The sequence below is a fragment of the Podarcis erhardii genome (genome assembly GCF_964252035.2).
Source record: "Podarcis erhardii genome assembly, chromosome: 5".
NCBI lineage: Eukaryota > Metazoa > Chordata > Lepidosauria > Squamata > Lacertidae > Podarcis > Podarcis erhardii.
The window spans coordinates 52,450,868-52,464,628 of record NC_138509.1 but is presented as its reverse complement, the minus strand read 5'-3'; the positions used below and the strand labels follow the sequence as shown (position 1 = coordinate 52,464,628).

The 13,761-nt window shown below is 40.2% G+C and overlaps 1 long non-coding RNA gene across 6 annotated transcripts; it reads left to right on the top strand.

Moving 5' to 3' along the window:
* Positions 1 to 571: 571 nt before the first annotated feature.
* On the top strand, positions 572 to 7,031 carry LOC309342534. Of its 6 annotated transcripts, XR_014156885.1 has the most exons (5): positions 653 to 768; positions 4,265 to 4,644; positions 5,100 to 5,263; positions 5,850 to 5,913; positions 6,893 to 7,024. It is a non-coding gene; the product is annotated as an uncharacterized lncRNA (long non-coding RNA). The 6 variants fall into 6 exon arrangements; XR_014156881.1 differs by lacking the exons at positions 653 to 768; positions 5,850 to 5,913 and adding an exon at positions 576 to 636 and having other exon boundaries at positions 6,893 to 7,031; XR_014156883.1 differs by lacking the exon at positions 5,850 to 5,913 and having other exon boundaries at positions 6,893 to 7,031.
* The last annotated feature ends 6,730 nt before the right edge of the window (positions 7,032 to 13,761 follow it).

The window sequence follows — 13,761 nt, the reverse complement described above, 5'->3', positions numbered from 1 at the left end:
TTCTTCCAAGCCTACAATCCTATGATTATTACAATGGAGGTTATGAAGGCTGGATGCTTAATTATGTAAACATTGATTACAACAAAGTGAGTGGTATCTCATACACTGGAAACCCAGTACAGTATATTTATAATTAATGTCTGTTCCAGGTTTGCTTCCCTGACATCATATATTCTCTGAAACAATAAAAATATAATGAATTATTGTTCTAATAAATACGATCTCCTGAAGACTACTAAAAACCTGTTGACATTTCCTTTCTTTGTAACCAACACTAATTATTGGAATGATAAAGCACTTAATGGCAAGGCTTCCATACAACATGAACATTGTAGAATGAAACAGAGTGCAAGCCAAAAGCTGGAAACAAACAAATGATGAAGCCCACCATGCTCGAAGACTGAGCTTGAAATAGTACCTAGAACATCAGGGCCGCCCATTCCCACATGAGGCAAGGTGAGCTGACTGCCTTGGGCAGCAGGATCCACAGGGGCATCAGATCCAGATTCCAAGGAATGCATCACCTGCTGCTGCTGCCGCTGCTGCCGCTGCTGCTGCTGCTGCTGCCATGGTAGCAGTGACAGTTGTGTCACACTCCTTGGAGACCAGATCTGCCATCTCTACAGCAGCATCTTGGTGAATAGGAGGGGAAATGGCAGGAACTTCCTTCCAGGGTCTCCAGGACTGTGCATCTGTTTGGCATGTTTTCAGAGTAGGCCCCTCCCCTCCTGCCATGGCCTTTGATTCCCACTTCAACCGTCATATATGGTTGATTTGATTTGGCTCCTTGCTTCTGATGTAGACCTTTATTCCCAGCCCCCCTTGTTCCTAATGTACATCTTCACTCATCCCTTCTTCCCTGGAAGGCACCATTTTGTGGTTTGGCTCAAGTGCCGAAACATGTTGGACCAGCGCTGAGGAACGTTGTACAGATACAGAGATGGTTGCTCCCATATGGGGTACATGAGAGCAGCAATCTTTTTTCTCTGTTGAATTCCCCCAGGATGGGGCTTCACATTAGCACATACAGGGGTGCATTTTAGAACAGTTTTTTTGTTTCTGTGCAGACATTAAAGAGCTGCTTTAAGCTGCAGTCAAATGTTTTTTAAATTGGGAAAAGCAGCCTTCAGACCACCTCATAAGTATAGCAGGGACCCATCCATGTTGATTGTTGGCTTAAACAATGGATCTGAGGGAGGTGAAATGGGTAGGTTTGCTCCAAAACATGAAGTGAACTAGATTCCTCACCATCCCTAACTATGACTATTATATTTATTATTTATTTGAATAACTGTGTATTGTCCAAAATTGATTTAATTATGGTTCCCTGTGAGTGGTTTTAGGCAGAGATTAGGGATATCATGTTCTATTTCATTGGAATAGTTCTCCAGTCCTCAGATTATAGTTTGTAGCGGCAGGGAGGTTACAATACTGCATGAGGATTTTCACATATTCACCTGCAGGATGGGTTTGGAGGGTCACATGGTGGAGTAAATTTGAAAAGGGAGTGGCAAGTTCAAAAGGTTAGTCTTAAGAGTGTCACTAGGAAAAATAATTCACAGGGGGTGAAACTCACACCCCCAATAAATCACAATAGAATTCAAAACTTCCATGTACATTCCCAATGTGTTCGCAGCACTTTCTTGGACCAATAAGGAGGCTGGCAATATGTATGTGTAGCAGACAGCCTGGAGTTGAAATATCTTACTAAATTAGTTCCCTGAAATCTGTATTTATCCAGAGTCTTTTCCACTCTATCAGGCACTTCAAAATCTACAAAAGTAACAGGAGGCAAGTCTTGGATCTCTTTATTATATCCCAATAAGTTTAAGAAAATCAAAACCTTTATTTTAAAAATAATGTTGCATTTAATGGAAACATCAGCTCTCTGCCTTATCATTTCAACAGTGTCAGTAATGGATGCTGGTGAATGCTGAAGGATTTGAAACGCTCAAATTTCTGACACTTCTGATATTTTGAAACTTGTGTTGTTTCTCTAAAGGTCAGCAAAAGGTTGCAAGATGTTGGAATCTTTAAAGTCTTTAAAAAACAAACCACTTTCTCTAATCAGCTCTGCTGGTTATATTATCTCATTTTGTCAATATACTTATCTCTGGATGCACTATTTAAGATGGAAATTCAGTGGTACACTCTAAGAAAATTAAATCTTGTAGATGGTCCTTAAAGGCAGTGGGTTGGAGGGAAGGAAGGGTATTCACCGGTGTGATGGAGATGTCTTGACTGCATCTTAAGCTTCTTTTGTTATCTCTGTGGTGAGTACAGGATTGTACCTGGAGTGTCCACAAAAATTTAAATTGGTATGCTATTCTGACACACACAAACCACTCAAACACTGTAAGTTACTTCTAACTGTTGCTCAAGGGAAATGGAGAAACCAAAGGCCACACTTAAATTATTGTAAGAGATGGTAAGAGCGGTATGGATGGAAGACACATTCTTACTTCCTAGAATTCTTTGTTCTGATAAGCCAATGTGTTATATCACCCTTTTCTTAAATAATTGTGTCCAGATTCTCCATATCTGCTCAACGAGACATGTTCTCCATACAGAGTACTTGCAAAAGGAAAATTAGGCTACTTACCTTGTATTTGTAGAACATGCCCAAAGAATCACATCTGCTATTAATCAAAAGGTACTTTGGTCCCCTAGAGAAATGCAAATGTATAGTCTTAAATTGCCTCTTTACTGTAGGTAGCAATTCTGTACCCACTTACATAGGACAAAGTCCCATTGGACACAGGGGAGCTTACCTTTGAGTAAGCATGTATAGGATTGTACATGTTTGTGACAAACTTGCCCTATCACAGTGTTTTTAATGATTTATCCTGACCACAATAATCCATTATTTCATACTTCTGAGAACACAAGCATCCTTCTCTTAATGAGCTTAATATAACTTTATCAGAAGCAACTCAAAACATTAAAATATATAAATTAGAGATATCACTGAAGTCTTGTAGTTCAACTCCAAACCTGAGTTCTGTCTCTGGTCACTTCCAGACTGTTGTTTTTTTTAAAGGAGGGATTCAAGTGCATTCTAGAAATTTAGGTTTATGCAATTAAAGTGGATTGAAATGTTCTGTTGCCATAGTATGAGCAACCCAATTTTTTTCTGGTTGGGAAAGTGATGGGGAAAGTGCACTGAAAAGTGTAGAATAAATGAATGGTTAATAGGAAGAGGCATAAGCACTGCCCAAGCAAATCAGTGCACTTGCTCATGTTGTATTATCACTCTGCAAAAAGTCGGAACAAATGCATAATAAATACCGGACATAGTCTGACCTCTGTATAAGCTTTGTGCAAGCAGATCAGGATGAATGCTCAAGAAAGAGGCTATATGATGCTTGTAACAGTTCTTTTGTATTATATATTGCAAAATGAAATAAAATCATTTTTTAAAGGAAAAGGAAACAGGCCATCTGGAGAAGCCCTCACTCACATTTTACAATGATAAGAAGCTGGGAAGGGCAGCTGTTTATCTTATAAGCTCAACAGCTTCAAATGTAGGAAGTATTGTACCCAGTAGGTAGCTATGGTATTATATAAACTTAATTACTAAATTTTTATGAACAAATTATATAGGCACATAAAATTGACAAGTGGCTAATTTCGGAAGCCCATCTTGAAGAAAACAGTTGCGTAACGTTTTATCAACAAGCAGCCTAACTGCACCAGCCTAGTGTTTAAAGATCTTTTCAGTACACATGGGAATGTCAATTAACGCTTTTAAAATTTGGATTGGATGTACAAGGGTAAATCACCTGCAGGCAATTTTACATGACTAACAGCTGCAGAGAGCACCCTAGTTCTTCATGGCGTGGAAAGCCTCATATCTTTATAAGGCTTAACAGTCCTCTGGAGTATTAATTAAGACATTGTCCCAAAGCAGGCAAACAGTGCAGAACATCTTTTGGAAAAAGAATTCATTGCTTTTGCAAAATTGGCTAGATGGTCACAACTCATCTACCAAAATGTAAAAGACCGAAAGAGTCTGTGCCTTGGAAAGTCAAACTTTGCTCAGGAAACATCAAAGATGTACACTGCACTTGTTCTCTGACACATTTTAACAAAAAGTACTCTGAAGGTTGAAAAGGATGACACATGGTTTCTAAAATGATGTCTGGCAAAAGTGTTCTGGGAAGTAACTTGGCTGTGTCACTCACATCTAACAGCAATTCCCATTAATCTACAGGCACTGGGTCACATATCTATTTGCTATATAATCCCCTATAATTTCCCACAGAACACAATTCTTGAACCGAGGTGGTAAAGAATGGTCCCAATTGTAAACAATATTGTCAAGTTGCCACTTTCAGGAAAACAGGTAATATATAGTTGTTAATCTAGAGTATTATTGTGAAAACATGTTTTCTGAAACCAGGATAATCCTGACTTGTTCTGACTCATTCAGTTTTCACAAATATTAGCTACATGGCATCTCAAGACTGCTTGAGTGAGCAAATATCCTGGGAATTACTGTGTATAGAGTATTCATAGATTTATTTCACGCTGCATTCCCCACCCCACCCCCACCCCTAGGTATGAGGAGACAGCATGCTTCAAAGTTACAACGATGAGGGAAATCCACCTTTGTATCTTGACTGTCTCACAATGTACTTTTAGGTTGTATACCACATTGCAATATTTTATATGAAAGTGTACTGGTAAATTGAAAATGTAAAAATGCTTAAATAAAACCAATAATTAAAAAATAAAAGACCCTGGATGAAGAACATAGACATTGTGTAAAGCAGTCATTGATAGCCTTGATCTTCATGAATTTGTCTAATCCTTCCCTGGCAGGTTTTGAATAAACATACACAAACTTAATGAGCGATAACATAGAAGATAGATAAGGATGTATAGAGTTTTATAATATGCAGAAGTTAACTGGAAGAGAAATCAGAGAGAGGAGCTGAGGGAAGTCATAGGAGGGAGGGAGGGTTTGTTGGGGAGGGGGGAAATGGGGGGAAATGGGGGGGACAAGGAAGATGATTTGTTTGGATAATTTGTTATGTTGAAATTGTTAATAATTTCCCCCCCAAAAAATAAATAAATTGTCTAATCCTGTTTTAAAGCCATCCAAGTTGTTGGCCATCACTACATCTTGTTTGACTGACTTCCTGGATGTCCCTGGACACAGAGCAACTGCCGTAGAAAACAGCAATTCCACACTGGAAACTGCAATTCCCTTCCCCTCCCCACAATGCCTCAGCAGGGTGTAACGTCTTGACAGTTCTGGGTAAGTAAAATGGAAACTGTCAGGAACAGCCATATGAGTTCAGCCGGCGCCAGGGAGAGGCTAGCCATCCACCCAAACTACAGAAATGGGTGTCAGTGGGAGTCTCCATCACATCCATTCATTCTCTGGGCATTTGTTTTGTAATGAAGGAAAATGGACACCGTTCAGTTTAATTTTTCAACTTCAATGGATTTTGTATGGGGACTGATTTGTAAAACCGGGGGCTGTCCCCAGGAAATGGGGATGTCTGGTAACCTTACTCTGAAATGATTGCACACTCCTTCTGTGCATTGGTTAGCAACTTACACATATGAATGGGAATGACTGAATCAACACACTGCATTGTTCCGGTGTCTATTCACAGGAAACACATGAGCAGGTAGGCCACTCTGCAAACATTTCAAGCGTTGCTTGGAGACTGGACATGTGTGTGTGGAGCCTGTTACTGTGACTGCACTCTCTATCTCCCTTTACACAGTGAAAATCTAGATAGGGGTTCTCTTCTGCCCCACAGCATATGACATCTGACAACCAATGGCTGAAGTTCTAGAAATAGCAGCCTAAAAGTAATGTTGTCTTCATGCAGTACATACTCGAAGAAAACACAGAAAACTTCAAATGAATAAAGAGAAAGAATTATTGGTGTGCAGGTGTGTGGTAATATTTTCAGAATCATTAACAGCAGGAGGGTATGAGAAAGAGATCTCTTTCCAAAAATGGCATGTAATTGTACCGCAGCTCAAGCTGTCTGACCTAGTTCAAAATGATCTTTATCGCTATTGGTTTCCTGTATCCTCTCTAAAAAGCAATTAAATATTACATATCTTTCTGGTTGTCTCTACTGAACTGAAGCAGAAATGGGGGGGGGGACCTCAGTGATTGTTATTACAGAAGAAAGTGTTATATATTTTTCAGATTGTGTACTGAAAACCATATTAGTGATTTGGTGACTGCTGCAGCATGCTTACTAGAAGAAGGCCCTGGCCAGAGAAGGAGCGGGATTGGCAGGCTCTGTGGTTTGTTCTAGACCCCAATATGTACATGTTGGTGCAATGGGACTTGTGCAGTGTTGCAGGCTGCTTGGCATTACAGCATGAACCAGTTTTGCTGACAGGGCAGAAGTCCAATACTCCTCTCAGTAGAATGAGCAGGAGACCCTCCAAATTCAGTAGGAGGGCTAGGAATGCAGGAGGGCTAGTGTAGTATTGCACATAAGGTGTACCCCAGAGTCAAAGAATGAAGCTACACATCTGCAAATAAAACATTTTAAATGTGTTGTAATGTGCAACATACAAATGTCACACTAGATGGCGACAATGAGCTATGCCAAATTCAATGTATTTTTCAAAGCATTTTTAAAAAGCATTTTCACGGCGTTTTTTATATGTATGTAGATTCTACCTAACACTACCCTACTGCTGTAGTGAAAAGGAACCAAGGGTTACAGAGACAGGAAAATCTCTGCACAAACTGCTTATATTGTGTAACCAGGGCAACAGGATAAGCATGGGAGAGTATCACCTACTCTTTGCTGTTTTTCTGTATGTTAGCGACTTTATGTCAACTGCAGATTTCATCTACACATACTTATTTCCTTGCCAGTGCTTCTTTCTCATTGTTTATTCCTAGGTAAGTGGATATCAGATTGTGGGCATCAAAGGACCTTACCAAGACAGCTTTTCTGTTGATGCTCAAGTTGCACTGCAGATTCAAGTCTCCATGATCAACCCTCAGGAATGCACAAACATCTGTTATATAAGAACATGGAAATAAAATATTTGTACCCTACTGAATCTATTCACTTCTATTTGATATACCTCGTATGCCACTGAAAAGCTGGTTTGTTTTATGGGTAGGAGAACAAAGCAGCACATAATTATATGGTAGGCGTACAATAACATGATCTTACAATAACGTGCAGCTATATGTGAGAATCTGATTTTATGAAATAAGTGAAATTACAGCCATCACCTTTATCCAATTATACTATGGAAAAATCTGATTCTAATTTTCCTCCTGAGTTTGATCGTACTGAATTTGATCATCTAGCAAGCAATAGCTTTAGTCTCATAGCTGATGTAATGATTATAGAAAATTGTCCAGTGAATGCCACTACTTCTACTCCTTGATTATCAGATTTTAAAATTGAACCATTTACTGCAGTCTCTGACTCATTAAAATATTGTCTTCAATATCCATCTCTTTATGTTCACAATAGGACCATCCTGCAGTAGGGTCAATATGACAAGAAAATGGGCTTTTATTCAGACAGTGGTGACATTCACAGCTACAATATTAATATACTTTTTATAAAGGATTTTGACATTGCTGGTAGCTATGCATTAATACTTTTCAGGACTGTGCGCTAATGGACTGATGTGAAGTTCATGTTGCATTAAGCCAACCTACATGACCAAAATGCTGTCGACGAAATTGTAAGCATCACTTTGTGCTGTATTTTTTTATATGGGCCTGAGCAAAGTCAATGGAATGAAATAATCCAGATTTTTGATGCCATCTAAATGTGGGTGCTAGTGGCTCAAACATAACTTCTGAGCCCTTTCATACAACCATGGGAAAGGATCTTAACAATTGACCCAGTGGCATAGGAAGGGGGTGTGGTGGGTGCGGTTTGCCCCGGGTATCATCACTGAGGTGGGTAACAAAATGGCAAAATATTTTTTTAAAAATTCGGCTCACGACACTTTTTAAAATAAAAAATATTAATTAAAACGAGTTTAATAACTTCATCTGACAATTAATTAACCTCAACAAGTTAACATGATAAATATTGGAACTTTTTATTTCAGTCAACAAACACAACGGAATGCGGCTGAACTCCACGCTGTGTAGTGGAGAGTGTATGGACAAGGAAGAGGGGAGTGTGTTTCTTTCTGCCGATTCACCGAAGTCTGTCTCTGCAGTTTGTACTTAAGCGAGACATAAACAACCAGTGACTCATCATCACTCAACCCGCAACCAAACCTATCCGCTGCCATACCGGTCAGTCATCCCATGTCATTCTGTGGGGTTAGTTGTGCCTTATTACTGAAGCTTATAAGTGCTGTGCTGAATTAATTTTTGTTACATTTTTTAGTTCATTGATTCATTGTGACCATCCTCTTTTCTATGATAATTGAGTTTGGTAAGTAACGTAAATGTTATGATGCATAATATTTGTTTGTATTTGTATGTTAAGCCAAAGCTGCAAAATACAGTGGTACCTCGGATTAAGTACTTAATTCATTCCGGAGGTCCGTTCTTAACTGTAAACTGTTCTTAACGTGAAGCACCACTTTAGCTAATGGGGCCTCCCGCTGTCACCGCGCTGCCAGAGCACGATTTCTGTTCTCATCCTGAAGCAAAGTTCTTAACCCGAAGTACTATTTCTGGATTAGCGGAGTCCGTAACCTGAAGCGTCTGAAACCCGAGGTACCACTGTAGCAAAATTAAGTAAAAAAACTCATTCATAAGAAATTCCCATCACCAAAAAAAAAAAGGGGGGGGGCTTAAGTGCTTATGCTCACAATGTTAAGTAAATAAACCAGGAAATAACACTTGCAACTGTAAGTATCTCATTTTTCCTTTTTTTAATAATTTCCATGTGAGGGGGAGGGATGCCAATAAATTTTCCACACCGGGTACCACCTGACCTTGCTAAGCCACTGAATTGACCTGTACTATAGGATGGCCATGTTGATTGGGGCTGATGGTCATTGTAGTTCAATAACATCTTGAGTGCAGCATGTTGTTTCCCCCTGGTCTATAGCAAGCTGCCCTTCAAATTATATTTAATTTTCCATTGTAATAGGCAATGTAGGTCCTCGTATGAAATGCTTCCATCTCATCAGAATCTGTCCCGACAGAATGAGTGGGGGGGCAGGTAATAACAACAGATCTAAAACTAGCACCCAGAGTAATGAATAATTGGAATAATTGGTCTGGAAGTAACAAATAGATGCTAAAGGCTTATTTTGCATAATTTAAATGCCAGAATAATAAATTAATAATAATCAAACTCTTCGTGGTGCATCTGTTGTAGCTAAGTGACAAAATCAATGTATTATTTTAGGTACAGCCTCTCTGGAGATACAACAGAGGGGCAGCTCCCCTGCTCCCTCACCCCCCCCCCCATCCAGGATTCAGGACATAATATTCTCCCATCTGTTTGCTTGGAAGTGAAAACAAAGGAGTAGCTTTGAATGTCTCAAAGTTAAACAGATTCTTCCTCTATATAGGGACTCTGAGGCTTAATGAGAGATATACTATTATAATTAAGTTCATCTCATCTGCTGTTAACTAACAGTATCATCATGGGATTAATTTACTCCCTCTTACCATCAAAAGTAAACTAAAAGCAAGATGCTTATAATTTCATAACTGCAAAAATTATGCCATGTATAAACTGGGCTCTTAAAGTTATTATACTTCCTTTATGGTTGCAACAGCAAGAATGTCTAATTTCCTCTGTAATAAAAAGCATACACATTATGTACTATTTCCACTACTGAGCACAAAAGAAAACTTGTAATAAAACTTCCAGTCTGGTACTATGTGTACCCACTTGTGATGAATGGTTTGATTAAGCCTTGTCTGTCTTGCAATATGATTAAGAGAACTAGGTTATTAGAAAAAGGGACACAATAAAGATTAATGCCCTTTTCCAAGAGAAGCTCAGAATTTCCCCATGAATATTGATTCAAAAGATAGGATGTAGGGGAGTGCCATGGGATAGATACAGTGTGAGTCAACGTATACCAGTTATTTGTGTTAATCCAGGTGAAGACCTGAGCTAACCTATACCCTGGTTGGTTAGAATAACTAGCCTGAAAAACATCAACTTCTGATTTTGTCAGCCTGGTGAAATACGAGCACTTATTTGCAACAAAGCTGACAGAAAATCAAGATGCTGAGAGACCTGAGCCAAGACAAACAGGATACCTGAACTTACCAGATGCATTTTATCAACTATTGCCACTTGTTCTAGGACACGCTGTGCCATAGCATGTAGTGAATGACTACTATTTCAGAAAACTGTGTATTTACAGGTTAATTTTATGCTTGGTTATGTGGAAACAAGACCCGCAAGGTTCAAGCCATCAGTGAGGCTTGCTCCTTAAAAGTGGTGCGATCTTGTCCCCAGGATTGTGGATGCCTGCCACAGCAACATGTACATGCCATGTCACACACACATGCCTGCATGTAGTGCGTGTGACATCACACGCACACACCTGCCGTAGTGCGTGTGACATCATGCATCGGCAGCTGGGGGTCATTTGGAGGTGTGCAAAATGTTTGCCGCCTGTATGAGCATACCAATTTATGGCCTGCAGAATGGAGAGTTGTGCATATCTGGATTACATTAAAATGTACACTGTAGTGTGGGTGTGCATCTGATGCAGGTATCTTCTCAATCGATATCACACAGACACTCACAGGATGTCTGCTACACACCTGGATTCATTAATTGCTTAGGGTTCTTGCGATTTTGTGCAGGTGCAGAAAATATACCCACGCCAATTAGCCATGCTACCATTCCCATTTCTATGCACAGAACTATCATTAAGCAAAACTGATGCAAACATTCCATCTCCCCCTCCATCACCAGGTTAGGTAAGATAGTGGTCTGTTTGCAAATGACTTTAGGTATTTTTTATTACAGGATATTTTATTTCAGTTCTCTGTCCTGTTTCGGGAAGAAGGGAAAGCCATCAGGGGAGGGGTATGCTCTGCCTCTACATGCACAAAAAGATTCACAAACACAAATCAGCAGTTTTTGTTGCAAACTGCTGTGAAAAGCAGCAACCAACAGCTAGTCAACTTTGAAAACATATTAAGAATGGGGGTGGGGGAAGCTTAGATTTGCTTAATAATCCATGCTTTAAAAAATGAATAAATCAATGTTTCTTTCAAAGGCACATAATCCATCTACTGCTCTGCAAGCCACTTTATAAGGGGACAAGCAAAAACCAAATTCATTTTTAAGATCTAAAGGTTTACTTTCCATAATTTGAAGCCTGATAATATCAGTTGTTGATAAGTATTCCCCTTCATTTCTGGAGAGGACACAAAGCACTGATTAAATATGCACACTATGTTCAGAAATTGTATATAAATTACAATTACCCATATTAGTGCTAATGTTACTTAAATGCTGACCTGACAGAAATATCAATGCTAGTCATATTGTTTTTATGTTACAGTATTAAAATAATAAACACTTTTCCAATCTGCAATATGAGATGTGATTCACTAATCTAGAAAATTAGATTTCTCCAAGATCATAGATTATATTTGCCAAATGCCAGAAATTTGAGTGTTGTTTTTTTCTTTTTTAAAAAATGAGAGAATAATGCAGGATAATCTAATATGAAACGCTATTATCCACTCGTTCGTGAATGGGTTAGACAAATGTCATTTGTCCAACCCATTTGTTTTCATTTTTTACGTTGAAAATTCCTTTCTCAACAGTGGAATTTTCTGTGGTTGTTGAATGTAGCACATAATGTGAAGAAACTGTTTCACTGTGTTTGGTGTGATGCATGGACACAGGGAGGTGCGCAGGAAGCCCTGAAGGTTGCCATACGTCCAGAAAATCCTGGACATGTCCTATTTTGGGGGGCCTGCACCCCCATCTGGGGGGATTTAATTTTTTTGCATTTTATAGGAATATCCGACTTTGGGGGGTATTTATTTATTTCCAGCTCTGGGTGGCAGTGGCTGCTAAGGAAGCCGCCACCATCACTGCTTCTCTTTCCTGCATGGAGTCCAAAGTTTGTGAGCAGTGGAGGGGCTGGGAGCACTAGAGGCAGCAGTGGCAGGTCCTCCTGACAAGAGACCTGGGTGCAACCACCAAGTGCCCACCTCTTGCCTGTCGTGCGATTTGTAGATAATGGCAATTGGTGGTTGTGAATGGCAGGGGGTGGAGCTGCCCTCAAAAAGCTCAAGAACTTGTCTGGCAATCTCCCCAAAAAAGGTTAGGAACTTCTCTGGTGATCTCCCCCCCAAAATTCGTCCAGATGTTAACTTCATAAAATACAGCAACCCTATGTATGGTGAAGTGGTTAGACTCGTAATCTGAGGAACCGGGTTCGCGTCCCCGCTCCTCCACATGCAGCTGCTGGGTTACCTTGGGCTAGTCACACTACTTTGAAGTCTCTCAGCCTCACTCACCTCGCAGAGTGTTTGTTGTGGGGGAGGAAGGGAAAGGAGATTGTTAGCCGCTTTAAGACTCCTTCGGGTAGTGATAAAGCGGGATATCAAATCCAAACTCTCTTCTTCCCTACATGAGATGATTGTTTAACAAGACCAGGCATAGGCAAACTCGGCCCTCCAGATGTTTTGGGACTACAACTCCTATCATCCCTAGCTAACAGGACCAGTGGTCAGGGATGATGGGAGTTGTAGTCCCCAAACATCTGGAGGGCCGAGTTTGCCTGTGTCTGAACAAGACAAATCAACATCTCTGCTCATGCAAGAGACTTCCACTTGCACAATGGAACATCCCTTTTCAACTCCCAGTGCATGCCCAAAATCTGTTCCAAAGGGTTGGGAGACCCTTAAGTGAAAATTTTGTCGGCACATGGGAGAGGAGAAGAAGTGGAAGTCCTGCTTCTGTGTGGAACTCTACACAATATCAGCTATACCCTTATGATTAGAGTTCCTGACTCTTCACATTTTAGCAAATAGCAATCGTGAGAGTGGGTTAGATTATAAGAATTAGATCAGTACTTCAGCATCACGTAAAGGGGGGCAATTTTCATTTAAATAACAGTGCTGGAGGAAATGGTTAAAACAAACCCTACAGCACTATGGTCTAAACTTGAATCATCTCGAATTGTGGCTGCTTTCTTTATTCCTTCCATAATATTTATATACGACACATTGGGGGTGTGGGGTTGAGTCACAATGGTAATAGTAGCAAAAGCAGCTGCAGCAATAATAATAATGCTAAAAACAACTAGTAACCTAATTCGAAGAAGAAGAAGAAGAAGAAGAAGAAGAGGAGGAGGAGGAGTTTGGATTTGATAGCCCGCTTTATCACTACCCGACGGAGTCTCAAAGCGGCTAACATTCTCCTTTCCCTTCCTCCCCCACAACAAACACTCTGTGAGGTGAGTGGGCTGAGAGACTTCAAAGAAGTGTGACTGGCCCAAGGTCACCCAGCAGCTGCATGTGAAGGAGCGGGGACGTGAACCCGGTTCCCGAGATTGCAAGACTACCGCTCTTAACTACTACACCACACTGGCAGTAGAATATATCACTATTGCATAAACCAGGGTCCCTCTATATGTTGCTGGACTCCCATCCCTCATCTTTGGCCAGGCTGGCTGAGGTTGATGGGATCTGGAATACAACAACATCTGCAGGATCACAGGTTCCCCATCCCTGGGGAACAGATCAATATCCAGGTTTCCAGACTATTGCCTACTATAGGAGGCAATGATTAAACATTAAACTTCCTTGTTGTCTCTCTTTAGATCAAAGAGCAATCTTCT